The sequence below is a fragment of the Diorhabda sublineata genome, chromosome 4 (genome assembly GCF_026230105.1).
Source record: "Diorhabda sublineata isolate icDioSubl1.1 chromosome 4, icDioSubl1.1, whole genome shotgun sequence".
In the NCBI taxonomy this organism is placed as follows: domain Eukaryota; kingdom Metazoa; phylum Arthropoda; class Insecta; order Coleoptera; family Chrysomelidae; genus Diorhabda; species Diorhabda sublineata.
Genome location: NC_079477.1, coordinates 411,802 through 425,251, shown reverse-complemented (window position 1 = coordinate 425,251; position 13,450 = coordinate 411,802). Strand labels below are relative to the sequence as shown.

General features: G+C 31.6%; 1 protein-coding gene across 5 annotated transcripts in view; it reads right to left on the bottom strand.

Annotated features, from left to right (window-relative positions):
• LOC130442549 (uncharacterized) overlaps positions 1 to 13,450 on the bottom strand; it is a 375,907-nt gene that overhangs the window by 167,684 nt on the left and 194,773 nt on the right. The window contains exon 1 of one of the 5 annotated variants that reach the window (XM_056776743.1): positions 12,775 to 12,845. The exons of the other annotated variants lie outside the window; for them this stretch is intronic. The gene's annotated coding sequence lies outside the window, so the exon portion shown is untranslated. Of the gene's footprint in view, positions 1 to 12,774; positions 12,846 to 13,450 lie in introns of those variants that run through there. 5 annotated transcript variants of the gene reach the window in all.

Genomic DNA, 13,450 nt, shown 5'->3' with positions numbered 1-13,450 from the left:
GCAATATCTTTCATTGGACAATGAATAACATACTTTCCACAATATTTTTTGCTATGTAGCACAGTACTTCGGTCACGAGTTGTCTAATCTTCAAGACAACAACAATCACGAGATAAAATACTGACTGGTATACTGAGAAAATGACAGATTTGATGGTTGAAATTTAAAAACTAATGTGTTACTCGCAAAAAATTTTCTATAAGCTCTTATTTTTGAGATATAGGTAGATAAATTCATTCAAATAAGACGAAAATTGAACAATGATTTATCTTTAACGGTCAAAATAAAACTTTACAATTCTAAATTCGTGTCTAATCAACTACAAAAAGTTGGCATAGCATTTTGGGGTTAAAAAAATTTTGAAATTTGTTCTATTTGATTACAAAACACCATAGGGAAGGTATTGAGAAACTTCTATAGTAAATTGATAAAATCTGACACCAAACCATTAAGATATTACGATTTACGCAGTTTTTCTAAGTTGTTCTACGTTTGTTCTAGATTGTTCCAAAGTATGGCGTTCGACAAATAATTCTTAATTCTTCATATTTTTATTTATTATTACCATGTTCTAAGTTGTTCTAGCTCTAGTCTTTTAGAAGTTGTTCTTGATTTATTCTAGAGAAAATTAATAAAAAATCCGATTTTTGAACTGAGAACGAGTTTTCATTCTATATTATTCCAAAATATCAAAAAAAAAATATAAAAACGAGTTAATATGGATTATTCTAGATTTAGAAAATTTGTTCTCGGTTTATTATACTTTGTTCCGAAACGGCGTAGGGCTATGAATGGAATAACGAACATGGAACAAACCTAGAACAACCACCAGAATACTTAGTTGTAATTTAATCAGTCAAATACGTACCTTAAATCCTTCTAAAAATCTTTATTATAAATTATTTATTGTATTTATGAAAGTACATCAATTCCAAAAGCAAAAAAACATTTTAAATCCTCCCCAAAGGTTCACAGCTTATCAAATTGACTTTAAGTAGCCATCAATAATGGAATTAAAACTTTTTTTCAACTTCTTTAATCTCTATAAAGGTTTCTTTTTTCACTTTGACCATCGCAGTGGAAAAACTCATCATCTAACGAATCCAAATCAGATCGTGACTCTCCTATCAGATTATCACAAAAGTTTGAGCCAGAGAAGGACTAGTTAGCATCACAAGTTGGTTCTATAGTTTAGATGGATTTAGATAGTTGGAAACTTGTATGAGGAGATTGAGGTTTACGATTCCTCTTTATCATTATAGAAAACTTTTGATAACACATTCAGTTGAAATAATATTTAGTTAATAACTTCAAGAATATATCAAGTAGAATTAGCAATCAATTTATAATGTTTCGAAATAAGTTTCTTCGTTATTATAAAAGCGATTCAACAATAGAATGAGATAATAAAAAAATAATTACGATAATTACAAAATTGTTGAAAACTTCAGCGGGAATTTGTTGGGTTCACTTTATTTTGATGTAAAGATACATCAAGAAGATGGTTTCCAATCTCTTCCACTGCGATTTTTTCATATTTATAGCGCCCATTTCTTAAGAACTTCAGAGTATTATACCTGGAAGTATATAAAATAGAAGACCAAGATCTCTAACTACTAAATTAATAGATCAGCTGTAAACATCAAGTGCTACAGCATTTGGGAAATGATAGGTCGCAGTATATATAAAATAATCACGAATACATCATCCACAAACCATTAATTAACGCAGCTAGTTTAGATCTTTCGATTCCCAGGATAGAGTCAGTTCAATATGGTAATTTAACATATCAAGAGTTTACACTGAATCCCATGGTGTCTTTCAATTACGATAAGGGCCTTGCCATAATCAACTGCTTGGAAAACATCAACCGGAGTTGCTGTCCAATCTTTGTTTGTTCAAAGTCATAATCGTGGAAAAGTATTATACTTTAAATCATAACACACCAAGTCGTTTAGCGATTTGTTCGAATTGAGCCACCCCTGTTTGTAAATCTTCCATTATCTCACTAACTAATTTAACAAGATACCCCATTTGGAGCCCTTACATAAAACGGTTAATCGAATTATAAGAAGTATTTTCGTGCGTTTGATACGCGGCAATGAACATCGCGAAAGTTGTAGGATGGGGCGGCGGAGGTGGCACGCGTTTTAAATAATAGTGTATTTTTACACAAAATTTTGTACTATATATGAATCTCTGTAGTAGGATGTTGTTGAAAAAAAAATACTTTCGTACAATTTTCTGAATTCATCGATACCGAATGATTTTTTCTTCTAGACGATTATCGGCCAAAAAAGAAAGTCGATGACTACAAAAATCAAGTTTTGTATCAAATATAAAACTACGTATGTAGATTTGAATATTCTCAAACGATACGTTCGATAAAATTGGGGGTTTTTTTTCGTTTATAAATGGAGTTCAACGATACGTTTAGATTGAAATTATTCAATGTATTGAACCATAAGTAAGTTCATAGATCGCTAATGTATCTAGTCATTTTTCCGAATGGGAATTATTCAAAGAAGCACTCATCTGTTTATCGTTATGGAAACCGTCGTTTATTGCGGAAGAAGTCGCGAAAGGTCACCGAGGGCAAACACTTTATGTATTAGTACCGAGAATATTGGAATCGGTCCGTAAATTCAGAAATGCGAGGAGTGTATTGAATAGTTCAAGAAGTGTCGCAGGGCGGTGAAGGAATTCTCAGTTTAGTCGCTAATTTATAGATAATCAACAGAAGCGATAGTTCGATGAACTTTCTCATTCAATTATAAAATATAAATTTATTACATCTTTTAGTATGTTAGTATGTTTTTCTTCATAAATTACGATTAAAAACTAGTTTCGAAAACAAAAATTTTTTTGCTGAGAAACTATTATCTCGCGTAGTCGCCTAGAAGTCCGGACCTAACACCACCGGATATTTTTAATGGAAAAGTTGAGTCTTGACTCTAATATAAAGAAAAGAAATAGCAGATATTCCTCGTGCGATGTACCAACGTGTTTTTACCAATTTTAGATTTAGATTTAGACGTTGCACACTTAGATGATGTTATTTTTAAGAAATGAATTTCCCAGATGTATATTTCAAATAAAATAAAAAATTATATTTCGTTTTCTGTCAACATTTAATAATCAACAATATCCGGATTAGATGAATCCGCGTTTTTATTAAAGAAATTCATTATTAGAACTTTTTATATAAAAGTCAAATTTTCATTTCCTCTTTCTAAAACCTTCATTCATTCGAGACTTGACGTAAAAAACTAGATTTTGCTTGCGTAGTGGAGTGTTTATCTCGATATCGAACGAAAGGCAATGCTTGAAAAGCCAGCGAGATTAGGGTTATTGTAAGGCCCTCAAAGGGCTCAAGAAAAGATTGCTCGTTGCTGGAAAAACAAACAAAAGTTTAATACCCAACTTCCTCCGATATGCTGTCTACTGATCCCAACTCCATAGTATATTCAAAAAGAACTATGGCGGCTTTCGATATATATATATATATATATATATATATATATATATATATATATATATATATATATATTGTGAATAGTTCCGAATAATTCCGAATATTTCTAGTTTTTATTTCACTTGAGATTACCGTGGAAAATCCCATGTATGCCCACATTGACTTTTCTCTTAAATCTCCCGAAATAACTCTTAGGTAGCTGGCATGTTTTCTTGCACGTAATCATGAAAGAATTGCGTCGAATTGATCCGAAACCGACGTTACTGGTATGGTCGGGATTAGGAATCGTTCGAAGGTAATCCCTCTCGAATTTTCCGGAAAAAATGGGTGCATATATTTCAGATAAACGGAAAATCCACCAATACATAATCTACACACAGAAGAAGTCAAGTTGCAATCATTAATACAACACCCTATAATGTGAAATCGATGATAAAAACAAGTGAAAACGTGCATACACTGAGAAAAAGTATTTCGAAATTTTAACGTAACGTTCCTTTCATTCGGAACGCGAAGAATTTTTTTAAATAAAAGACACAATGGAATTGACTTAAATATATATAAAATATACATAATTATTCATAGAAACATTTTCACCAAATATATTGTTGATTTTATCATTTTTTCTCAGTGTAAAATCATTCGTACTATGGATTGAATTGAATAGAAACGATATACGGTTCAGGTTCTTATATTTTAGTATTTACGTAATATATAGGGGTAAAAGTTGGGGTTGCTTATCTATTACTTTACAGTCTTATATATCTCTTGCATTATTGGATGCACATATATATATATATATATATATATATATATATAAAAAAGTTACTTGGGGGATGAAATAATTTTATTTTGAGGTTATGTTTGTTTAAATACGGTATAAAGCGAATGGTAATGTATCTACATTTTCTTATGCAATGTAAATTGACGGACGAGTAAAATAAAATCCATTTTATAAATCTAGACCAAATTATGTACTATCGGGATGCATTAAAAGATATCATTTATCTGCCGAAAATATCTTTAGTATCTATCTTTTGATACCGTCATGAATCATATCAAATTAGTAACGAAACTTTAATTTTCGGTACAAATTAACGATACGTCAAGTCATTATTCGAGTGGCATTGGAAGATTAAAAATTCCGATTAGATATTATATACAGAACGTCCTATACGAGGTCTGGCTATTAAATAACGAGACTGGTTACGGAAAAGGATTTCCATACGTTTTTCCATTGATCGAAGCAGTCGTTTTTGGTGAGGGTCCTTTTCAAAGCAGATCTTTATCAAACCTTTCTGAATAGACCCGTTGAGGCAAGAGCTTTTGGTCGGGAGTCAGATTTTTTGGCACAAACTTCGTACAGACTTCTGTCATGTGTTATTAGTCGTGTCAAATCTTTCTAACCGTTTCTTTATCGGTGTTAACAGTCTCGACAATCGTCCGGATACTGATTCGACGATCTGCATCCAAAATTTGATTGATTTTTGTCACTTAGGCGCTGGTCAAGTTCAGTGCTCTTTCGGTACTCATTAAAGGGCTTATATAACTCAAAAACACGTGCACGAAATAGAAAATTGTCCCCATAGGTCTCCTGCAACAATTTATAGCAGTCATTCGGAGTCTTTTTTCAATTTAAGGAGAAAAAAAAACACGTAAATATCTAGATACCCAACGCACAAACTCTAGACCCATAATCTCGTCATCCAATGAAAAAATTTCAAGAAAAAAATGCGTACAAACTTATATTACAATTATATCATTCTATAATTATTTAACCAGACGATGATTTTTTCAATTAGAATAATTAAAACAATATTGACTAGCTTATCGAATTGAATGAGTTTTCCACATTCGTAGCTTATAATTGATGTCTTTTTTTTAAACGATCCCGCCCTTAGGGACATCGCACATTTATATATTTCTCTCGCATTGTCTGGCGCCCGAGATAAACAACCTGCCCATAATTTTTGTCGTAACCATGGGATGCCACTTTTGAATGTATTAAAACTGTGATTACCATAACAAATTTTATAGATCGACATTATTATCCCCATTGTTTCTTCGACGGAATTTATACTATGATTTAGTACCAGCGGCGTAATGGAAAAGACTAAATTAGAAACAGCAAGACACACGACAATTTTGGAAAAAAAAATAGCCATTAATTGTTGACATCAACTCTTCATTGTTGGAAATCATCGACAAACAAGTTGTGTTTTCAAGTTTGGGAACAAAAAATAATCCGAGGAGGATGAATCTAGCGAATAGGGTGGATGAGGTAGCAATTCAAACTTTAATTAATCGATTTTGGACATTGCAATAACTGAAGTGTGACCTGGTGCATTATCTTGAAGAAACTCTTTCTTCTTAGCCAAATTCGGTCATTTTGGTTCGATTTCTTCGCTCAAACGTTGCAGCAATACTCGTCGTTGATAGTTTTTCCTTTTTCAAGATGATCAATGAAAATTATTCCACTCGCATCACCAAAAACCAACCACTGCAGATGGAGCAGTCTTAGTCTTCTTTGGAACCAGGTCCTCCCTTTTCAGTCCATTGTTTTGATTGTTATTTTGTTTCGGGTGTGAAGTTTCATCCATGGTTATGAAACGACGCTTTTTAAAACTTTTATAGAAGAATTCGAAACCAAAAAGTATAGAGAAACGGATCTTTAGTAAAAAAAAATAACTTTAGTTATTACAAAAATTGCCATGTATCATAAAAATAAAGTCTAGATATTAGATCACACAATATCTTTTATCTTTGCAGCTTTAAGGCCAACCCCCTTGTTGATGGCTTTTGGGTTTTATTACGCCACCCTGTAAATATGACAAATTCCAAAAACACTGCACTGTAACGAGATTTTGAAATAACACTTTTTTAATCCTCAATTATCTTTTGAATGTTGTGGGTGTATAAAATGTAGTACTAATAAATTTATGGTAATCTTAATAAAGTTAAAAAAATTCTTTAGAATTAAATTGTATGTACGTCATTTTTATTCCTACTGTCAAATTCTTCTTCTTATTAACAAATAACAAAATTTATCTTGTGACCAAAAAATCCAGTTTCCGATTTTTTTAACCGACGACTTCCTTCTTTATTTAGTTATGTATCAAAAATTGATTAATTAATTAACATAATAGTACTTAGAGATGGATGATTGTGTGAAGGATGTAACATTATTCAAAATGTATCATAGTCCACCCACTTATAATAATAATATATGAAAGTGCATCGTTAGTAGCTTCTGCAAAACTTCCCATCACAAATAACACAAATAACAATGGAAACGATTAAATAAATCCCATTATACAAGCATTTCTTTACTGAATGTATATCAGCTTAACTAAAAGCTGAAAGAATAAATACTTAAGGTAATTAAAAGAAGTTTATGACTAAATGACGGTCCTTTCGAAGACGACACTCCTCTAAACGCGAGGACGCAAATTTGTAAAAACTCTTGTCAATAAATTTCCGGTGATTGCTGCCATTTCCTGGCAGATATTTTCCTTTGGCTGACTGATTTCCATCCGATTATTCATGTCGATTTTATAATTGAGATGTCTGATTCAAAAAAAAATCAAGAAGTGACAAGTCAGGGCTACGTGGGGGCCAAGGGATATCACCTCTTTTGGAAATTAGACTTGCGGGAAACACAGCTGCCATAGAGTTATTTGATATGTCTTGTTAGAACCAAGTTATCGTATTCGCTATTCTTGATCTCGCAAGTTCTGGAGTCAAATATTCCTCCAACATCGCAACATAGCGGTCGGTGTTAACGATGACGTTTCTGCAGAAAAAAATGTACCAGTAGATTACTCAAATGAAATATACAAATTCTGGGAAGAGCTCCCAATCAAAATGAAAAAAAAAAAATGGGCCGTTCTTTGGCATAACATTTCTCAATAATTTTCGACGAGACTGAAATTAAAAAAAGAGAGAAATATTTGCATTTACAGGCCTTAAAAGATACGATGGAAATCACAATTATGTTTATAATTATTGTTTGGATTTTGTTGATTTTATTTTGTGGTAGAAACTTAATTAAGTTGATTGATTCTCGAGCTACTAGGTATCATAAACTTTATGAAGACTTGTAAAAGATATTTGTTTTATATATCTAAAGATAATTAATAAAAATAATAAAGTTCAAACATGGAAAGTTTTCTTGAACATTTTTTATCAGGTACAGACATTTAAATGCGATTAAAAATCGTGCTCTGTGTGAATAACAGGGTTTTGTGAAAAATTCTCGACTTCTATTACAAAATTATTACCTAGCAAAGTTATGAATAACAAGAATAAAAGTTCAAACTCCACTCGGACTTCGTAACTCCAAAAAAGATTGGATACTGGATCTATTTTCTTTTTAATGTAATTTTCAAATTTAAAATTAGATTGTAAAATTGATTTCACTGATATTTATTATTACTGTTAATAATTGCATTCAAATGATTCCCATGCACTTCGATAGAATTTTTTTCAAGCAAAAAAATATGAAAAATCTGGTCAAAACTGAAAAGAAGTTTTAAATTAAAGATCAACAACATTAATAACCTTGGAATTGATATATAACTTTATTACTCTATGGATTATATGGTAGGTGGCGGTTTTTAGGGGGTAAATTTGTATAAATTCGACATCTAATTCGTAATTAATGACCTTGAAATCCCCGAATCAGAGATTTCAGATGGATAACTTGGTTTTTTTCAATTTTGGACAACTGTTGGTGATTTAGCCCCACTGTGATGTGGTTTGAACTTTTTTCAAGCAACAAAATCATGTGCGCAGTGTGGCCAAATCTCAAAAAACTGGTCAAAACTGAAAATAAGTTCTCAGTTAAGGATTTTTTTTTATAAATTAGCCTAAACTACATCTAGAATGTACGATTGGACTTGATATATAGTTTTTGCGTTGTAAAATTGAAAAATCTTGGTTTAATCGATTTTTTGTTCCAATAATATACATAATAAAATTGTGTCAATTGAACTTTTGCTGAAATTTTTGTTAATTAATTAACAACAAATTCGTAATCAGGAACATTAAAAACCTTGGAATTGATATATAACTTCATTACTCTATGAAGTAAGTGCTATTTAATACTAGATGGCGGTTTTTAGGGGGTAAATTTGTATAAATTCGACATCTAATTCGTAATTAATAACCTCAAAAACCCCCTAATTAGAGATTTTATATCGATAACTTGATTTTTTTTTAGTTTTGGCTAGGTTTTGGATATTTGGCCCCACTGTGATGTTGTTTGAATTTTTATACCGACTAAATCGATGTAATTTTTTTAAAAAATAATTATTATTTCTATAAAAAAAAATTCCGTTCTGTTTACAAAATATAGTAGACGTAAGATGCCTTCATAAATCTTTATGGTTGTTATGAGTGAGTGTAATATAAGTACTTCAATCTGTCGCCTGTTAAATGGAGAAAAAATAATTTCATTTGGGGTATGAAAAGAAGCATCTCGACCACAACAAAAAAATACATAAACCCTTTCGCAGTCTCGGAAAACAGCGTGCCATCTGTTCGACATAAATTCGAGTATAATAAAATTTGGAAACTCTGACACTGAATTAAACCTGAGGAGTATTTTCGAAAATAAAACATGTTTGTTATACCAGGAATCAGAAAGATCGTATAAGTAATAATATAACCTCAAAAACTATTATTTATTTTATGTTCGTATTCATATTCCGCTTTGAATCTTTACGACGGTTCAATAATCAAAACAAACTGTTAAATTCTCGATAGAGTTAAATTTCGAAAACAATAAATAATCAATGTGTAAGCTTCCTGTAGGACAGGTGTCCTCTCCTGTACCTATAGTTTCAGTCTCGATTACCTTTGATATTAATTATTCAAGAATTTCGGATCCTTCCGTCGAGACACGATTCGAAGAAACGCTCGTTTCAGATCCAGTGAACAACATTTTATATTAGTATTGATCGCTTTCAATAATGCACAAGAAAAATGTTAGGTTAAGAAAAATTCTTCGACCCTTTGTTTAAAAAATGAAACTATAACTTGAGTATTTTGATATAGTACATTCATCGGTTTTAAATAATCTGATTACACCACGTGTATTTATTCTACTGTTAGGTTAGGTTCCTCATCTCTTATGATACAAACAGTGGCCTCGATCTACTATGCCTGTTGAGCCAATTAATTGTAAATTATGAATTGTTAATTGCCTCTTACATAGATGCCGGCACAGCCATTTTATTGAATAAATACGCAATTGGTGATTTATATATAATACAGATTTCTAATACTGAACTTGTTATGAATGGGGGTGGATCGTTTACCACAAACTAACCCCTAAAATAGATCGTTCATCGAAGATAATAAATAATTAAGAAAGAAAAAAGTAGTAACAAGAAACAAAAATAAAAAAAAATAGATCAATCGATGCATTTAGATATGAATTTTTTTAATTTCTTATTTCCTAGACGTTTTGATATATTAGTGCATCTAAATTTTCCTGATTTTAGGTCTCTAACGTTTTAAAATTAGTTTTTTTTAAATAATTTTTGAAAGATAGATAAAATAAGTTTTGATAAATACTTAAAGAAAAGTCGAAACGTTAAATTTTATCTTTCAAATGTTTTGTAATCGCCAATATATTCGTTAGAAGTTTGAAGCCGTGCAAGAGGGCGAATTTTGTAATAATTCCATTCGTGTTTAGGAATACGAATACAGCAACTGTATACATATATATACGCTGTCGGTTGTTACGCCCGCAGTTATTTCAGAAAAGGCATAGCACATTGTACAACTTCGAGAGATTTCCAAAGCTCAACTTAATTGGAATACATAATCATCTTAAGCCAACAAATGAGGGGATGATGTAGAACAAACTGTAAAAAATATTCAATAGACAGAAGACGCTGGCAAAATCGAGAATTCTATGAACGTGGACTGGAAATTTTTTTTGAAATAAATCGATAGTTAATTGGCCATATAATAAAAAAGTTTTTTCATAATCACTCAGTTTTCCGTTGTTTGTTTTCTACGATCTACGTGTCTTCCACATTTTAAACCTATCGTTCATCATTATTGAAAGAAAAAATTATGAATTGTAGAATGAAATCGGTTTTTTACTATTTTCTTATCATATCAAACTTGTAGAGCATCTTCAGACCAAAAAATTCTAGTTTTATTTTTGATTTTCGTAAAGAACTACGATTTTTGCTTTTTCCTGCACTTACAAGAAGCCCCAGATTCTCTTTTACATTTGCACGATATGAGTTTCGAAAGTTCAGGTATGAGTTAGGGTGTGCTGCAAATCGATTTCAGCTCGTAATTGCCCTTTCACCAACCCTAGTCCTGAAGATCTTTGAAATATTGGAAACATCTTTGTAGATATTCGAAACAATCGCCAAAAATGATTTTTTCGATCTCAATCAATGTGGCTGGAAAACTACAAAGAAATTACATTCAACAATTCAAAGTTTTCTAGCTCAACATCCACCATCCCCCTAGTATTAAATGTTAGTAGAAGTGGATGAATTATGTACTTTTCTCATTTTTTGTAAGTGTGATCTATACTTTTAGCTATTTCACTTAACTATTTACTTAATTTATCACTTTTGAGTCATATTCGTCTTTTCTATAACTGAAAATTCGATATTGAAAAGATTTTTTTGATGAATTTTTTCCCAAGACCCACTTTTCATTCATCTATAGACTCTTTATTAGGTTTCAGCATTTTTGAACACATTTTAAAATAGTCAATTAAGAAGAACCTCTTTAGCATGTTATGCCATATCAACTGAACAGCACAAATTTCGTAAAATTTGTTTTACAAGTCTATAAATAAACTTCTTCGCATTAACAGCAGCCGAACTTGAAGGCCAAATCCCGGGTACTTTTTTTTACAAAGTTCTAGAGAACGGATCTCGTGAATCGGGCATCGTACGACGAAAATAGTTAAGATCATTTTTATAGATAATAATTTTTGCCATCTTTTTTATTTGAAACTTTTTTTTGTATGACGCACAGGTTTTTAATTATAGCGCTACAATAATTTATCATGAACTAATTTAGCTAAAACAGTATTGTAAAAAGTTTGGTGCGGTGTAATTAAAAATCTATGCGTTATACAAAAAAAAGTTTCGGATAAAAAAGATGGAAAAAATTATTATCTATAAAAATGATCTTCACTATTTTCGTCGTATGGTGCGCGGATCGCGAGATATTCTATGAAACGTGTTTTTCAAGTTCTCTAGAACTTACTCTTTGCTCTGGCTCATTTGTTTTTTTACGGGAACTACTTTTTTCAATCAAATTCCCAGATTCTTATTCTATCCTTAAAAGTTATAAAATTGATTTAGTTCTTTTTGAATTTTTCATAAAACTTTTTCTATAAGAGATTAGCAGTTTATATGTGGCGCCATCTGATAGTTTCAGGTTATATATACCAGTTTTTCATTCGAAAATTCAGCACATAGTTTGTAAGGGATGGAATTATCTATTACTATCTATTTCAATTCATCTAAAACATTAAATCCATAATAAATTTTCTCATATACACCATCACGCGTGAAACATAGAATAACTCTCATCAATAGTCCGGTCAATTTATACATAAAATTAATTCCCATCGATCCTATGTGTATTTTTCGGGGTTAAATTTGCGATTAGGTTAGTTTTATCAAAAAAAACCTCAGACCAAAGTTATAGATCTTAAAATTCTCTACAACAATGGCCCCCATGATTTTTTTCCTAAGAGTTACCTATCCTGAGATATCGCGATTCTAAGAGTAATGATAAACTCCAGGCCTCCACCAATATTTGGTAATAATTTAAATATCTATTTTGACCGGACTATAACGTAACATTTAGAAACCGCTGCTTTTGATCCGCAACCTCAAAAGTAATATACAAGACCTCCTGCAGAGGTGAGAACTGAGGGATGAATGACTTCAGTGATCGCCCTTAGGGTACAACACGGTATTTCGAAAGGGCCCGAATAGTGACTGACAACTGTTTACAATATATACCTGAGGGTGAACAATACATTACAAACATCGTTTTTTTTTATAGTTAGTTAATTGACGAGCTTCCGGGTGGCATAGAAAAAATAACGAACGTAACTCGATAGTTTATTATGAAATATTATATGCTTTAACGATGATGTTGGTACAAATCAGAGGTCCCGATTATGATTTTCATCTGAAATATATTCGATGAAAAAAATTACTGGCAAATGCAAAAATGTAGTACGATATACGATAAATTTTGAAAATAACGAAAAAAGTAGGAAAAAATTGTCACTCACTCACCTTTAAGGGATGAAATCTTGAAAATATTATTTTATAGAAAAGATCCTTCATTATTACTTAGTGTCAATTATCTCCTGAATAGACAGGGTGTCCCAAAATTATCTTAACAACTTCAAAAATTCATAACTTCGAAAATAAACAAGATATTTATATTCTGTCTTTTGCATGTATTACTGCAACTAATAAAGTTTGTTTTGCAATAGACAGCATTGTTATAAGTGAAGATACGGACACCACAACAGAAAGTTCAATGCGTGTCATGGTTCATAGAGACGAAATCAGATACACAGATTGAACGGAAGTTTAGGACAAAATTCCAAAGAGACCCACCATCTAGACCGTCCATCCGTGCATGGCACACAAGCTTCATGTGCACTGGATCAGTAATTCATAAAAGTGGAGCCGGACGATCCAGTACGAGTCAAGAAAATGTGGAGCTAAAACGGCAAACATTCCAGCACAATTCTTTAAGCTTCAAGGCAACTCCAACTGTCTACAACCATAATCGACAGGGTTCTTCATAAACAATTGCGTCTGTATGTTTATGAGGTACAGTTGTTGCAGGCGCTGTTACCAACAGATCGACCAAAACAAGTGAAATTGAGCATATTGAAGATTTCTTGAAAAAGGTGTGTTTCAATGATAGGTACAATAAACTGCCACAACATACAGTAGT